Source organism: Grammomys surdaster, unplaced genomic scaffold (genome assembly GCF_004785775.1).
Source record: "Grammomys surdaster isolate TR1022 unplaced genomic scaffold, NIH_TR_1.0 191, whole genome shotgun sequence".
NCBI lineage: Eukaryota > Metazoa > Chordata > Mammalia > Rodentia > Muridae > Grammomys > Grammomys surdaster.
Genome location: NW_021604636.1, coordinates 12,821,972 through 12,835,782, shown reverse-complemented (window position 1 = coordinate 12,835,782; position 13,811 = coordinate 12,821,972). Strand labels below are relative to the sequence as shown.

The window sequence follows — 13,811 nt, the reverse complement described above, 5'->3', positions numbered from 1 at the left end:
CCTCCTTCCTTCCTTCCTTCCTTCCTTCCTTCCTTCCTTCCTTCCTTCCTTCCTTTCTTTCTTTCTTTCTTTCTTTCTTTCTTTCTTTCTTTCTTTCTTTCTTTCTTTCTCTCTCTCTTTGAAGGTCTTAACTATCTTTTTATCATGTACAAAGACTAGCAAGCTAAGTTTCACTGGGCAGACACTCTTGAATAATACATTCAAGGTCACTTAGTCCAACTTAATGAAGCCTATATTCTTAGCATACTGATTGAAACACTGGCTGCACATATTTAGCCTGAATTTCTGGATCAGCTCATGGACTTAAAGCAGAAAAGGCAAGAACATGAACCCTGGCCAAACTACTGTAGTTTACTCTAGTAGAGCTGACCCATCTTGCCTTCAAATGTCCAATAATGGAAAAGGGTATCAAATAATTTCTTTTTAATTTAGGATTGTTGAGATGTTCACACATGAGCACCAAATGTACATCATTTTTCAATTTTCCTTTTCTAGAAATTGGTAGTTTGTCCTATATCTTTGAAGTAATCAGGTTCACATGGTGTGTCCTTTATGAGCAAAAGTGCTAAAAAGCAGGTATATTACTCTTCACATACCCTTCCTACTGCTGTGGCGGCTGTAGGGAATGTTTTAGTTTTGTTTCCTGTTGCTGCGACTAAAAAAATACCTGGACACAAGGAACTAAGATGAGAAAGGATTTATTTTAGGTACAAGTTCAGGTTACAGTTGATCATTGCAGGGAAGTCAAGGCAGCGGAAACCTAATGCAGCTGGGCACACCCACAATTCAGAGAGAGTAAGTACAGTCATGTTTGCCAGTGCTGGGATCTCTTTCTCTTTTTACAAATAGTTTTTAATTGCTTTTAGAACTTCATACATATTCTTTTCCCTCTCTCAATTTCTCTGAGATCTACCCAGCTTCATGTTCATTCTCTTTCTTAAATACAGTATAAAGCAAAACACAAAAGTATCTTTCTCTTACACACAGACACACACACACACACACACACACACACACACACACACACACACCATGGAGTCTAATTTCTGTTGGACAACCACTTATGAGCATGTGGCCTTTCCTGGGCAGTGGTTGTTACTTCTTCAAAGAGAATGTATTTTCCCTTCCACAGTATCTATCAGTTGTAAATAGCTCTTTAAGTAGGGGTGGGACCTTGGATCCACTTCCTATCTTCAATTCTGGGATTTTGCTTGGCTTGATCTTGTGCAGGTCTTGTGCATGCTGCTAACAGTCCCCTTACAATATTTTCCTCACATCTACATAGATCCCCAAGGATGGATGTGATAAAGACATCTTACCTAAGAGAGCACTATAGACTCTCTCACTCTCTGAATATAGTACAGCTGTGGGTCTCTATGTTACACAACATTTATGAAAGAAGAAACTTTTCTGGTGAAGATTGCATGATCTATGTGTATAGCCATTTATCAATAGGAACTGCTTTATTGCAGTCTTCATTTGGCAGATTATTATTAGTAGGTTTTTCCTAGGCCCATTCCCTATCTAGTCTTAGCTTCTTGGCTACTTTAGCAGTGTCTAGTGTGGGTTGTGTCTCATGGAGTAGTCCTTAAATTCAATCCAAGAATGGTCAATTACTCCTATAATAGTCATGCCACTATTGTACAAGTGAACATATCTTGCAGACAGGTCATTATTGGAATCTGTAAGCTTCATAGCTAGGTGATTACCTTTTCCTTTGGTAGCATATACAAATCCTATGGCATTAAGAATATTGTTCACTTCCATTTGAGTAGCAGCTAGATTTCTTTATGTTGTGTGCCATAAGTATGCGCTCCCTTCAGCAATAGGATCTTACTATTAAGTTGTAGAGGTAAGCAATGGCATTGGCAAGAACCTAGTTCCAGGAAATAGCACTGCCCACATATAAGCTAGATCTTCTTACATCAATTGTAATCAGGACAATTTTTCATAGGAATGCCCATGGGCCAACCTGATCTAGATAGTCCCTTATTGAGACTCTTTTTCTAGATGATTCTAAATTGTATCAAGTAGACAATTAAGACTAACAATCATAGAGAGTTTATGTAACGTAGACCTTTGACTGGTCACAATGAGCAGAAGCCCCTGCTCACCTGTACTATACATGGGCCCTATTGCTGAGCACTTTCAGCAATGAAATGTGATCTGATAATTGTAAGCTGAAATAAACACGCTCTTTCCTAAGTTGTTTACGGTCATGCTGTTTTATCACAGAAATACAAATCTTAACTAAGACACTTAACCAATTTCCTATGCTGAATTCTCTTTGCTTTTTGTTCAAATATATGGTGTGTGTATGTGGCACAAGTGTACACTTGTACAAATGTGTATATGTGTGCAACTGTGCATATGCATATGTAAACATGTATGTGGAGACAGTAAGTGATACTTGTTCTCTTCAACCACTCGGGGCCTTATGTATTGAGGTAGAGTCTCTCAGTTGAACCCAGAGCTCAACTATTACACTATCCATAACTGGCCAGCATTGTCTGAGTAGTCCCTGTCACATTTCAAGTGTTGGGATTGCACGTGGCTAGTTACAGCTATCTGGCATTTATGAGAGTGCGCTACCACAGTCTATTACCTGTGGAATCATCTCTTCAGTTCCTTTCTATTTTCCTGAATTTATTCTGACTGGTATCTGAACTGATATAGTGATTTTAAATTTTATTAGAATGTAAGAACCATGAATTTATCCTCTGATTTCAGGTTCTTGAAAATAGCCTCTAACACTATAGTCTCTCCTTCCTAGTCCATCTTTAGTTCCTTCTCACAAATAGTCCTTAGTAGCCTTGAATCTAGGTTTGGACACTTTTGTGTATATTTTTTACTATATCTGAATGACTAACTATAAAAATAATATATTTTAGTTATAATTGTTTTCATTTTATATAAAGATGTTGCATACAATATTTGAGATTTATTCTTTAACTCAATTATTATATTGCTAGGATTTACCTACAGGATTGCTTATTCTATTAGTTTTTTTTATTTGTTTATAATGTTCCACTGAGTGAATAGGTTAAAGTATATAATTTGAAGTAAATTAGGAATAGAAAAACAATTTTGCTTACGTTTTTCCCCCATTTTCAAACTCTAGTCTTCATATATTTTCAATGTCAGGTAATGAAGAGGAATAACAAATCCTAGGATTTGGATTGTTTGAAAGCTAAGGCTTTATATTTAAAAGGAGTTCTGTAGGATACAGTTGTTGGGGATAAATTTGCTATAAACCAGGCAGTGGCTCAAAAGTGAGTGTCCATTCCACTGAGCATTTGCTTGTGGCAAATAAGCAGGGCCTGGGTTGAGAAGCCTTTAAATAAAATGAGGTTTTGAGTTTATACAATGTAACTTTTAAATCTAATTAAAAACGAATCCACAGGTGCAAAGAGAGTCAATACCAAAAACAAGATTACATGGACTAGACAATTAGAGTGTCAGAATTTTCAAAGTTGTCTCTATGAATCGACATTCTGCTTAAAAAAGCCTTTTTAGATGAAGTGTGAAGGCAAGGCGTTTTCCATGGACTGGAAACAGAGAGACACCTGGAAGTTGATGGACTACAAAAATAAAAATTATCATTAATTACTATTAAAATACAATAAAAAATAACAAATGAACTGAAAGATAGCTATTGCCAGAATAATTCTAAGAGCTTCTCAGTTTGTCTGAAGTACTCTGTAGTAAAGCATTTTTGCCTAGGATCAGCTGGTGAATTTCAGAATGGTGAATGTAAACTAGCTGTGGCTTGGATAAGTGTTTGCCAGGGCTTGCTCCCCAGATTGATGCCATTAAGACTTGTCAGAGCATTTAATAGGTCAGGTCCAGTGGGAGGACTTTAGGTTATTGGGAACATGTCCTTGAAAGGGTAATGGAACTTCAGTTCCTTCAGTACTTTTCAATTTCTGGACATGAAGTAAATAACTTTGCCTCTCTGTTAACTCCAACCATGGTATATTGCCTTACCATAGAGCAAAACACTTAGGTCAAGAGATGGGTTAATGTAGAAGGTTGACAAGCTGAAGCTAGTGAGGCTGCATAGTCAGCTCAGGGCCAGTTTGAGCTTTATAGTGAGACCCTGTTTCAAGTAGCCAAGGTGTTGGATATACCTGAGGGTAAAGGGCTTGCCTTCTATTAACAAATGCCTGAGTTCAAGCCTCATCACATGCCAGCTGTGGTGGTTTGAATATGCTAGGCTCAGGAAATGACAGTATTAGGAGGTATGGCCTTGTTGGAGGAAGTGCATCACTGTGGGAGTAGCCTTTGAAGCTCTGTTCAGTGCAGAAGAGCCAGTCATCTCCTAGTGGCTTTCAGATGAAGATGTAGAACTCTCAGTTGCTCCTGTACCATGCCTGCCTGGCTGCTGCCATGCTCCCACCTTGATGATAACGGACTGAACCTCTGAACCTGTAAGCCAGCCCCAATTAAATGTTGTCCTTAAAAGAGTAGCCTTGGTTATGGAGTCTGTTCACAGCAGTAAAAGCCTAGCTAAAGCACTGCTGTGCCCCTCATCATGTACACACACAGAACCATCGAAATATGAGTCCCTTCAAAAGGAGTAGAGAAAATGCAGTGAATAATGACTTTCTGATTCCTGGTAGGGATATACAGAAAATGATAGAGACAGTTACTGAGATAGGGGGTGTAAAGCAAAAGTGCCTAGAGGAGAAAGAGGTTGGTGAGTATACAGTGTTGAATTTTAGGGTGCAAAATCTGCCCAGAAGTTTGTGTTCATCAGACAGGAGGCCATACGGTCTCATGTATGTGTAGTTATGTCTGGCTGCAGTGCTGTTTTCCTGGAGATAAAATGTTTCCTTTAGAAGGCATAGGAAGAGCTTCAACAGTTTTGAAGATGTAATTGAAAGGGGATTGTGAAAATATGCGTGTCAGAAATCATATCAAGAAATGTTAGGGAGGAACAAAGGTCAGGGGAATTCCTTAATAATGAATTCTTAATGCTGGACACAGTCAAAAATTTATCTTGTAGTCAGAACTATTTCTTTACCTCTTCATTTCTAGCATTTATGAGTGACTTTGAATACATCAAGGTGTTGAGTTTTATATCTACCTACTCTTATTCCATAATCTCTTACTTATAATTAAAGGATTTTCCTTCTTTTGCAGCTTGAGGATATTAAAATGCTTACATCACAAACTTTGCACGCTGCTTTATTATGTTATTTTCTTAGGATTAGTTTTCCATAGTGTTTTATAAAATAGGTTGCCATTTTTGCCCCAAGGTTTTAAAATTTGACTTCCATGATCATCTTCAGTGATTTTATTCTTTTTCCCTGATGCTGTTTATAAGTGATTTCTATTGTGGTATTAGCATGCTGGATAAGTGCATTACCACCGATCTACATTCCAGGCTAACTCATCTTAACAGAATCTCACTGTAGGCTTCATAGGTATTGTTATTGTCCTCCTTCTTCTGCCAGTCATCAACTTTTTCATGACTACACTTGGATTTTATTTTCACTCATAGACTGCTGAGAGTTACAATATTGCAGGTGTATTTGATATATTTGTATATATATATATATATATATATATATATATATACAAATACATATATATATATGTATTTTACATATATATATGTAAAATTATTACAGATATATTTTCTTTATATGAACCATAAAGCTTTTAAAAAATGTTACCCTATTTTAAAAAAAGACATTTAAAAGAGTGTTTTGGTGATCAGATCCATGGATTTGGGTTTAGAATGATGGAGGCCCAGTGCTATGTCCCAACCCTCTAAAATTTCAATTTATGAATAACATGTTTCTGGAGTCAATGAAGGCAGGAATTTCCAAGGAAAGTCAATGTTCATTCAACTTGATTTTTTTTCTATTTTTCAAAATAGGAAAACAGAAACTTAAATATATACAAGCACACAGATATTCTAGTCAACAAAAAGCACATATGTAAGAGTATAGACAAATTTGCTTTTAGGATCTGAAGATGATGTAGTGTTGGTAATGAACAGAAACAAATTCATGGACAGATTTGTTCTATCAGGTTTCCTAAAAATTTAGTTGATGAATATAGATTTGGCAAGAAGAAGTGAACAAGAAATTATGCACTTAGTAAAAAGTTTTGTCTTCCTTCAGACTGAGGTAACATGATAGTGATACCAATGCACTGTAACATTTGTAGAAGACCAGGAGTGGAGACAAAATGGAGAGGAGAGGATTAGTCAGAGATGGAAATCCATGCTGTTTATCTGTAGGGAATTTATTTCTTTTGGCACAATTTTCTCCCTGTAGAAAAATTATGTCCTGAATCAAAATCTTATTTCTTCTGAACTTAAAAATTTCTTCTGAGAATTCTTGTCTTTTTTCTGTGACATTGCTGTCCAAATCTAAATGTAATTTTCTAGTATATTTTCCTTATTATAAACAATATATAGCTTTTCTAAAGATGTTGACACTCTTGGACCTTTATTTGGATATTAAATCTCTAACTTATTTAATCAATGTATACTTAATATGGTGACTAATATGCAATGACATATTGATATGTCATATCATATTTTTGAGCCTTGGTCTCATTATGTGGTTCTAGATGTCCTAGAACTCACTGTAGACTTGACTGGCTGCAAACTCACAGTTACCTGCCTTTGCCTCCTAAGTACTGGGATTAACGGTGTGTGTCATTAGCCCTGGCTTGATACATTTAAACATATTATTATACCACTTGTTCGTCACTCGTCTTCATTGTTTTGTGTTTCTTAAAGATTGACAAAATGGTTTTGAAATAATGACAATAAACATAAATAGACATTTATCAAGGAAGATATATAAATGGCCAACAAGTGTCTGAAAATATATTTAACATTATTAATCATTGTAAAGACAAATATTCTAAAAACTCACTCATGGGTAGAATCCAATTAAATTGATACCATGGAATTTGAAAGTTGAATGATATTTATTAGAGGCTGGGAAGCATAAAGGTAGAGAAGAAATGTGTGATACTAATGCTTCATTGCAGAACGAGTTGGCTACTTTTATAATATATATCCAAAACATCTGAAAGATATGATTTTGAAAATTTTTACTATGAAGAGATAATGAATATTTTGATTATACATGTATGTTTAAGTTGATTTGAAATTTGTATAAGGAGGGGATTACAAGCTGCACCCCCGAGAAGCTATTGACAGATGATGGTGTTCTCCCCTACCCTCATCTGCCAAGCCAAATCAAACCAAACTGTTTTATATAGCATTTCGGTTTTTTTAAAATTAAATTTATTTTATACATATGGGTGTTTTCCTGCATGAATGTCTGTGTACCACATGTGTGCCTGGCACAAATGAAGGCCAGAAGAGGGCTTTGGAACTCCTGGAATTGAAGTCACAGACAGTTGTAAGCTACGATGTGGAAGATCGAAATCAAACCCAAGTCTTCTGGAAGAGTAGTCAGTGCTCTTAACCACAGAAGTATCTCGCTAGTCCTCTTCTTTTACTCTGATGGAAGTGTTTGTACATGTCTTAGTTACCATTGTATTTCTGTGAAGAAGCATATGACCAAGGCAACTCATATAAAAGAAAGCATATAATTGGAGTTTGCTTAAAGTTTCAGGAGTTATTTCATTACCATAATAATGGTAGTAAGTGGACAGACATGGCTCTGGAGTAGTGGAAGCTGAGAACTTTACACTCGGATCCATATATAGTCTGGAGGGAGGGAAAGAGGGAGGGAAGGTGGGAGGGAGGGGAAGACACACACATACACACACACACACACACACACACACACACACACACACACAGAGAGAGAGAGAGAGAGAGAGAGAGAGAGAGAGAGAGAGAGAGAGGGAGAGAGAGACACAGAGAAAGACAGAGACAGCAAGAGATACAAAAAGAGACAGGGACAGCGAAAGATACAGAGAAATACAGAGAGATAGAGAGACAGCAAGAGATACAGAGACAAAGACATCGAGAGATACAGAGAGAGACAGAGAGAGACAGAGACTGACAGAGAGACACATAGAAAGATAGAGAAAGACAGAAACAGATACAGGCACACACAGAGACAGAGAGGAAACAGAGAGACAGAGAGATTAGATAGAGAGATACAAATTATATATATATATATATTCACACATTATCTATAATCTATCTATCTATCTATCTATCTATCTATCTATCTATCTATCTATCTATCTAGGTATCGAGAGATGGGGTGTGTCAGAGGCCTGGTATACACTTTAGAAACTTGAAAAACCACCCTGAGTGACACATCTCTCTCCTTCAATAAGGAGAAACCTGCTCCAATATGTCCACACTTCTTAATGATTCCCAAACAGATTAAGCATGAAGTGATATGAGCCTATGGAGACACTCTAATTCAAACCACTATGCTATACTTTTTTTTTAGGGTTTTCTTTTTTATTGAATATTTTATTTATTTATATTTCAGATGTTATCCCCATTTCCCATCCCCCTTCCTGTTACTTCTATGAGGATGTGCCTCTACCCATCGATCCCCTCTTCCCTCCCTCTCCTTGAATTCCCCCACACTGGGCCATCCAGCCTTCAGAAGATCAAGGACCTCCTCTCCCACCAATGCCTAACAAGGCCATCCTTCACTACATATACAGCTGAAGCCATGGATCCCTCCAAACATGCTACCAGGTTGGCAGTTTAGACCCTGGGAGCTCTGGTTGGTTGGTATTGTCACTCTCCCAATGGCGCTGCTAGCCTCTTCAGCTCCCTCAGTCTTTTCTCTATCTCCTCCATTGGGGACCCCATGATCAGCTCAATGGTTAGCTGTGAGCATCCTCCTCTGATAGAGCCTCTCAGGAGACAGATATACCAGGCTCCTGTCAGCATGCACTTCCTGGCATCCACAACAGTGTCTGTGTTTAGTGACTGCATTTGGGATGAATCCCCAGGTAGAGCAGTCCCCAGATGACCTCTCTTTCAGTCTTTGTCCACACTTTGTCTCCATACTTGCTCCCATGAGTATTTTGTTACTCCTAAGAAGGACCGAAGCACTCACACTTTGGTTTTCTTTCTTCCTGAGCTTCATGTGATCTGTGAGTTGTATCTTAGGTATTGTGAACTTTTGGGCTAATATCCACTTATCAGTGAGTGCATACCATGTGTGTTCTTTTGTGACTGGGTTACCTCACTCAGGATGATATTTCCTAGTTCCATCCATTTGCCTAAGAATTTCATGAATTCATTGTTTTGAATAACTGAGTAGAACTCCATTATGTAAATGTATCACATTTTCTGTATCCATTCCTCTGTTGAAGGATATCTGGGTTCTTTCTAGTATCTGGTTATTATAAGTAAGGATGTTATGAACATAGTGGAGCACATGTCCTTGTTATATGTTGGAGCATCTTCTGGGTATATGCTCAGAAGTGGTATAGCTGGGACCTCAGGTAATACTACGTCCAGTTTTCTTTTCTTTTTTTTTTTTTTTCAGTTGTCTGGACATGCCCTCAAGGCTGTCCTTTTATTTTATTTTATTTTTTTTATTTTTATTATTTTTTTTTAATTTCTTTTTTTTTGAACATGAAATGCTTTTTTATAGCATGTTTTACAAGGGGAGGGGGTAAGAGGGTCCAGGTGGTGGAAAAGTACAAAATCTTCTTGGCCTGTGCATTGAAACATGTCATGGTCTATATGGTACACTGCCTTGAATTATGATCTACCTGCAGTTCTTCAGAAGATATGGTACACTGCTTGAGTTATGGTCTCCCTGCTATTCTTAAGAAGATATGGTACTCTGCTTTGAGTCTATCTGCAGTTGCTAAGCAGGATCTTGCAGTTGCCAAGCTTCAGAGGACATTGTGCAGGTGGGGAAAGGTAGGGGGTAAGGGTAAGGGCGAGGGTCCTGGCTTCTGGCATCTCCCCCTTCTCTGTTTAGTTAGAGAAGGTGTCTTATGTTCAATCCCGACTATGTGAGTTTTGAATTTGGATGTCTAATTATGGGGGGTCTTAGACAAGTTCACAACCCCAAAACACTGATGTGAGACGAGTCACATCGATGGTCGAAGGCTTTAGGCTGTCGACGATGGGCAACGTCAAGGGACTCTGATGTGGGTGAAAGGAGGGTGAGAGCCCTGTCTTAGGCCATGTAGGCTGCACCCACTCCCAGCACCACGCACTCCTTTTCGGCTGCATTGGGTGGGCCCCTGGGAAGTGGACCTACAATAATCCCGTCATTGGGCTAACTCACAGCCATCCTAGTCTCTTGTAAATGTTCAAGTTACCAACCATTTGTCAGTTTGGGGTGTAATATTGTCATAAAGGAAGGCTCCCCAATGTTAGCGGCCATATCAAGGGTGGCCTTGGTTTAGGAAAAAGCCAATTTTTGTTGTGGTGATCAAGAGGCCAAGCTCTCTAGCGAGAGAAATGAGGGCAAAGCCAGGCATACCAGGAACCCTTCTGGAGGGCGTGACCCTAGGCAGGGAATGGTGCCACTCACAGTGGGAAAGTCTTCCCATATCAGTTAAAATAATCAATACAATCTTGCACAGGTATGCCCAGAGGCCCATCTCCTAGGCGACTCTAGCATCATTTTCTTCTTCTGGCTAAGACAAAAAAATAAATAAATAAAAGGACAGCTGGGGACTTCTGGTTTGAGACCGAGCCTAGAGCAGGTCGCAGGCAGCAGCTCCGTACCCAACAGCAGAAAACCAAGAAAAACAGGGACTCCCAGGAGCTTGAACTCACGCAGCATCCCAGGTAAAATTGAATCACCCGTGATGCCTGCTATTAGAAGTTCTAACCCAGATGGACCAGAAGCCAGGAGCCTCGCCCTTACCCTCACCCCCTACCTTTTCCTACCTGCACAAGGTCCCCTGAAGCTGGGCAACTGCAAGATCCTGCTTGGCAACTGCAGATAGACTCAAAGCAGTCTACCATATCATCTGAAGAATAGCACGGAGACCATAACTCAAGCAGTGTACCATATCTTCTGAAGAATAGCAGGTTGCAGTCCTCCTCGCCCCCACGAATAACCAGGACCCGCCGGTCGGGTCAAGTGGCACCCAGACGTGGGGCTCGAGGCACGGACCCATCCGGACGGACCCTCATTGAGAGGATGTGCGCACGACATCAAGATTGAGCAAGACAGAGATCATCACCCGTGATCTGTCGTCCATGGAACCAGGTTGATGCTGCCATCAAGAAGGCAGTTGAAGTTCATTACGTCCAGTTTTCTGAGGAACAACCAGATTGATTTCCAGAGTGGCTGTACCAGCTTGCAATCTCAACAACAATGGAGGAGTGTTCCTCTTTCTCCACATCCTCACCAGTATCTATTATCACCTGAGTTTTTGATCTTAGCCATTCTGACTGGTATAAGATAGTATCTCAGAGTTGTTTTGATTTGTATTTCCATGATGACTAAGAATGTTGAACATTTCTTTAGGTGCTTTTTGACCATTTGAGTTTTCTCAGTTGAGATTCTTTGTTTAGCTCTGTACCCCATTTTTTAATAGGGTTATTTGATTGTCTAGAGTCTAATTTCTTGAGTTCTTTGTATACTTTTGATGTTAGCCCTCTATCGGATATAGGATTGGTAGAGATCTTTTCCCAATCTTTTGGTTGCCATTTTGTTCTATTGACAGTGTCCTTTGCCTTACAGAAGCTTTGCAATTTTATGAAGTCCCATTTGTCAATTCTTGATCTTAGAAAATAAGCCATTCATGTTCTGTTCAGGAACTTTTCCCTGTGCTCATGTGTTTGAGGCTGTTCTCCACTTTCTATTCTATTAGTTTCAATGTATATGGTTTTATGTAGAGGTCATAGAATGGATCAATTTGCATTCTTCTACATGCTGACCTCCAGTAGAACCAGCACCAATAGTTGAAAATGTTGTCCTTTTCTACTGGACGGTTTTAGCTCCTTTGTCAAAGATCAAGTGACCATAGGAGTGTGGGTTCATTTCTGGGTCTTCAATTCTATTCCATTGATCTTCCTGCCTGTCTCTGTACCAATACCATGTAGTTTTTATCACTATTGCTCTGTAGTACAGCTTGAGGTCAGGGATGGTGATTCCTCCAGAAGTTCTTTCATTGTTGAGAATAGTTTCCGCTATCCTGGGTTTTTTGTTATTCCAAATGAATTTGAGGATTTCCTTTTCTAACTCTGTGAAGAATTGAGTTGGGATTTTAATGGGAATTGCATTGAATCTGTAGATTGCTTTTGGCAAGATGGCCATTTTTATTATATTAATCCTGCCAATCCATGAGCATGGGAGATCTTTCCATCTTCTGAGATCTTCTTCAATTTCTTTCTTCAGAGACTTGAAGTTCTTGTCATACAGGTCTTTCACTTGCTTGGTTAGATTCACACCAAGGTATTTTATATTATTTGCAACTATTGTGAAGGGTGTCATTTCCCTATTTTCTTTTTCAGTCTGTTTATCTTTCATGTATAGGAAGGCTACTGATTTGTTTGAGTTGATTTTATAACCAGCCACTTTGCTGAAGTTGTTTATCAGGTTTAGGAGTTCTCTGGTGGAAGTTTGGGGGTCACTTAAGTATACTATCATATCATCTGCAAATAGCGATATTTTGACTTCTTCCTTTCCTATTTGTATCCCTTTGACTTCTTTTTGCTGTCTAATTGCTCTGGCTAAGACTTCCAGTACTATATTGAATAGGTAGGGGGAGAGTGGGCAGCCTTGTCTAGTCCGTGATCTTAGTGGGATTGCTTCAAGTTTCTCTCCATTTAGTTTGGTGTTGGCTACTGGTTTGCTGTAAATTGCTTTTACTATGTTTAGGTAGGGGCCTTGTATTCCTGATCTTTCCAAGACTTTTATCATGAAGTGATGTTGAATTTTGTCAAATGCTTTCTCAGCATCTAGTGAGATGATCATGTGGTTTTTTTCTTTGAGTTTGTTTATATAGTGGATTACATTGATGGATTTCCGAATATTGAAAGATCCCTGCATTCCTGGTATAAAACCTACTTGATCATGATGGATGATTGTTTTGATGTGTTTTTGGATTCGGTTTGCTAGAATTTTATTGAGTATTTTTGCATCAATGTTCATAAGGGAGATTGGTCTGAAGTTCTCTTTTTTTGTTGGGTCTTTTTGAGGTTTGGATATGAGTGTAATTGTGGCTTCATAGAACGAATTGGGTAGTGTTCCTTCTGTTTCTATTTTGTGGAATAGTTTGAAGAGAATTGGAATTAGGTCTTCCTTGAAGGTCTGATAGAATTCTGCACTAAAACCATCTGGTCCTGGGCTTTGTTTTTGGTGGGGAGACTTTTAATGACTACTGCTATTTCCTTAGGGGTTATGGGACTGTTTAGACGGTTAATCTGCTCCTGATTTAACTTTGGTTTCTGGTATCTGTCTAGGAAGTTGTCCATTTCATCCAGGTTTTCCAGTTTTGTTGAGTATAGGCCTTTGTAGTAGGATCTGATGATTTTTTGAATTTCTTCAGTTTCTGTTGTTATGTCTCCCTTTTCAGTTCTGATTTTATTAATTTGAATACTGTCTCTGTGCCCTCTGGTTAAGCTGGCTAACGGTTTATCTATCTTGTTGATTTTTTCAAAGAACCAGCTCCTGGTTTTGTTGATATTTTGTATTGTTCTTTCTCTTTCTATTTGGTTGATTTCAGCCCTGAGTTTGATTATTTCCTGCCTTCTACTGCTCTTGCGTGTATTTGCTTCTTTTTGTTCTAGAGCTTTTAGTTGTGCAGTCAAGTTGTTAGTGTGTGCTCTCTCCAGTTTCTTTTTGTAGGCACTTACAGCTATGAGTTTTCCTCTTAGCACTGCCTTCATGGAGTCCCACAAGTTTTGGTATGAT

General features: G+C 38.7%; 1 pseudogene; it reads right to left on the bottom strand.

The window, feature by feature from the left end:
* Positions 1-210: 210 nt before the first annotated feature.
* LOC114622679 lies at positions 211-374 on the bottom strand (annotated as a pseudogene).
* Positions 375-13,811: the final 13,437 nt, after the last annotated feature.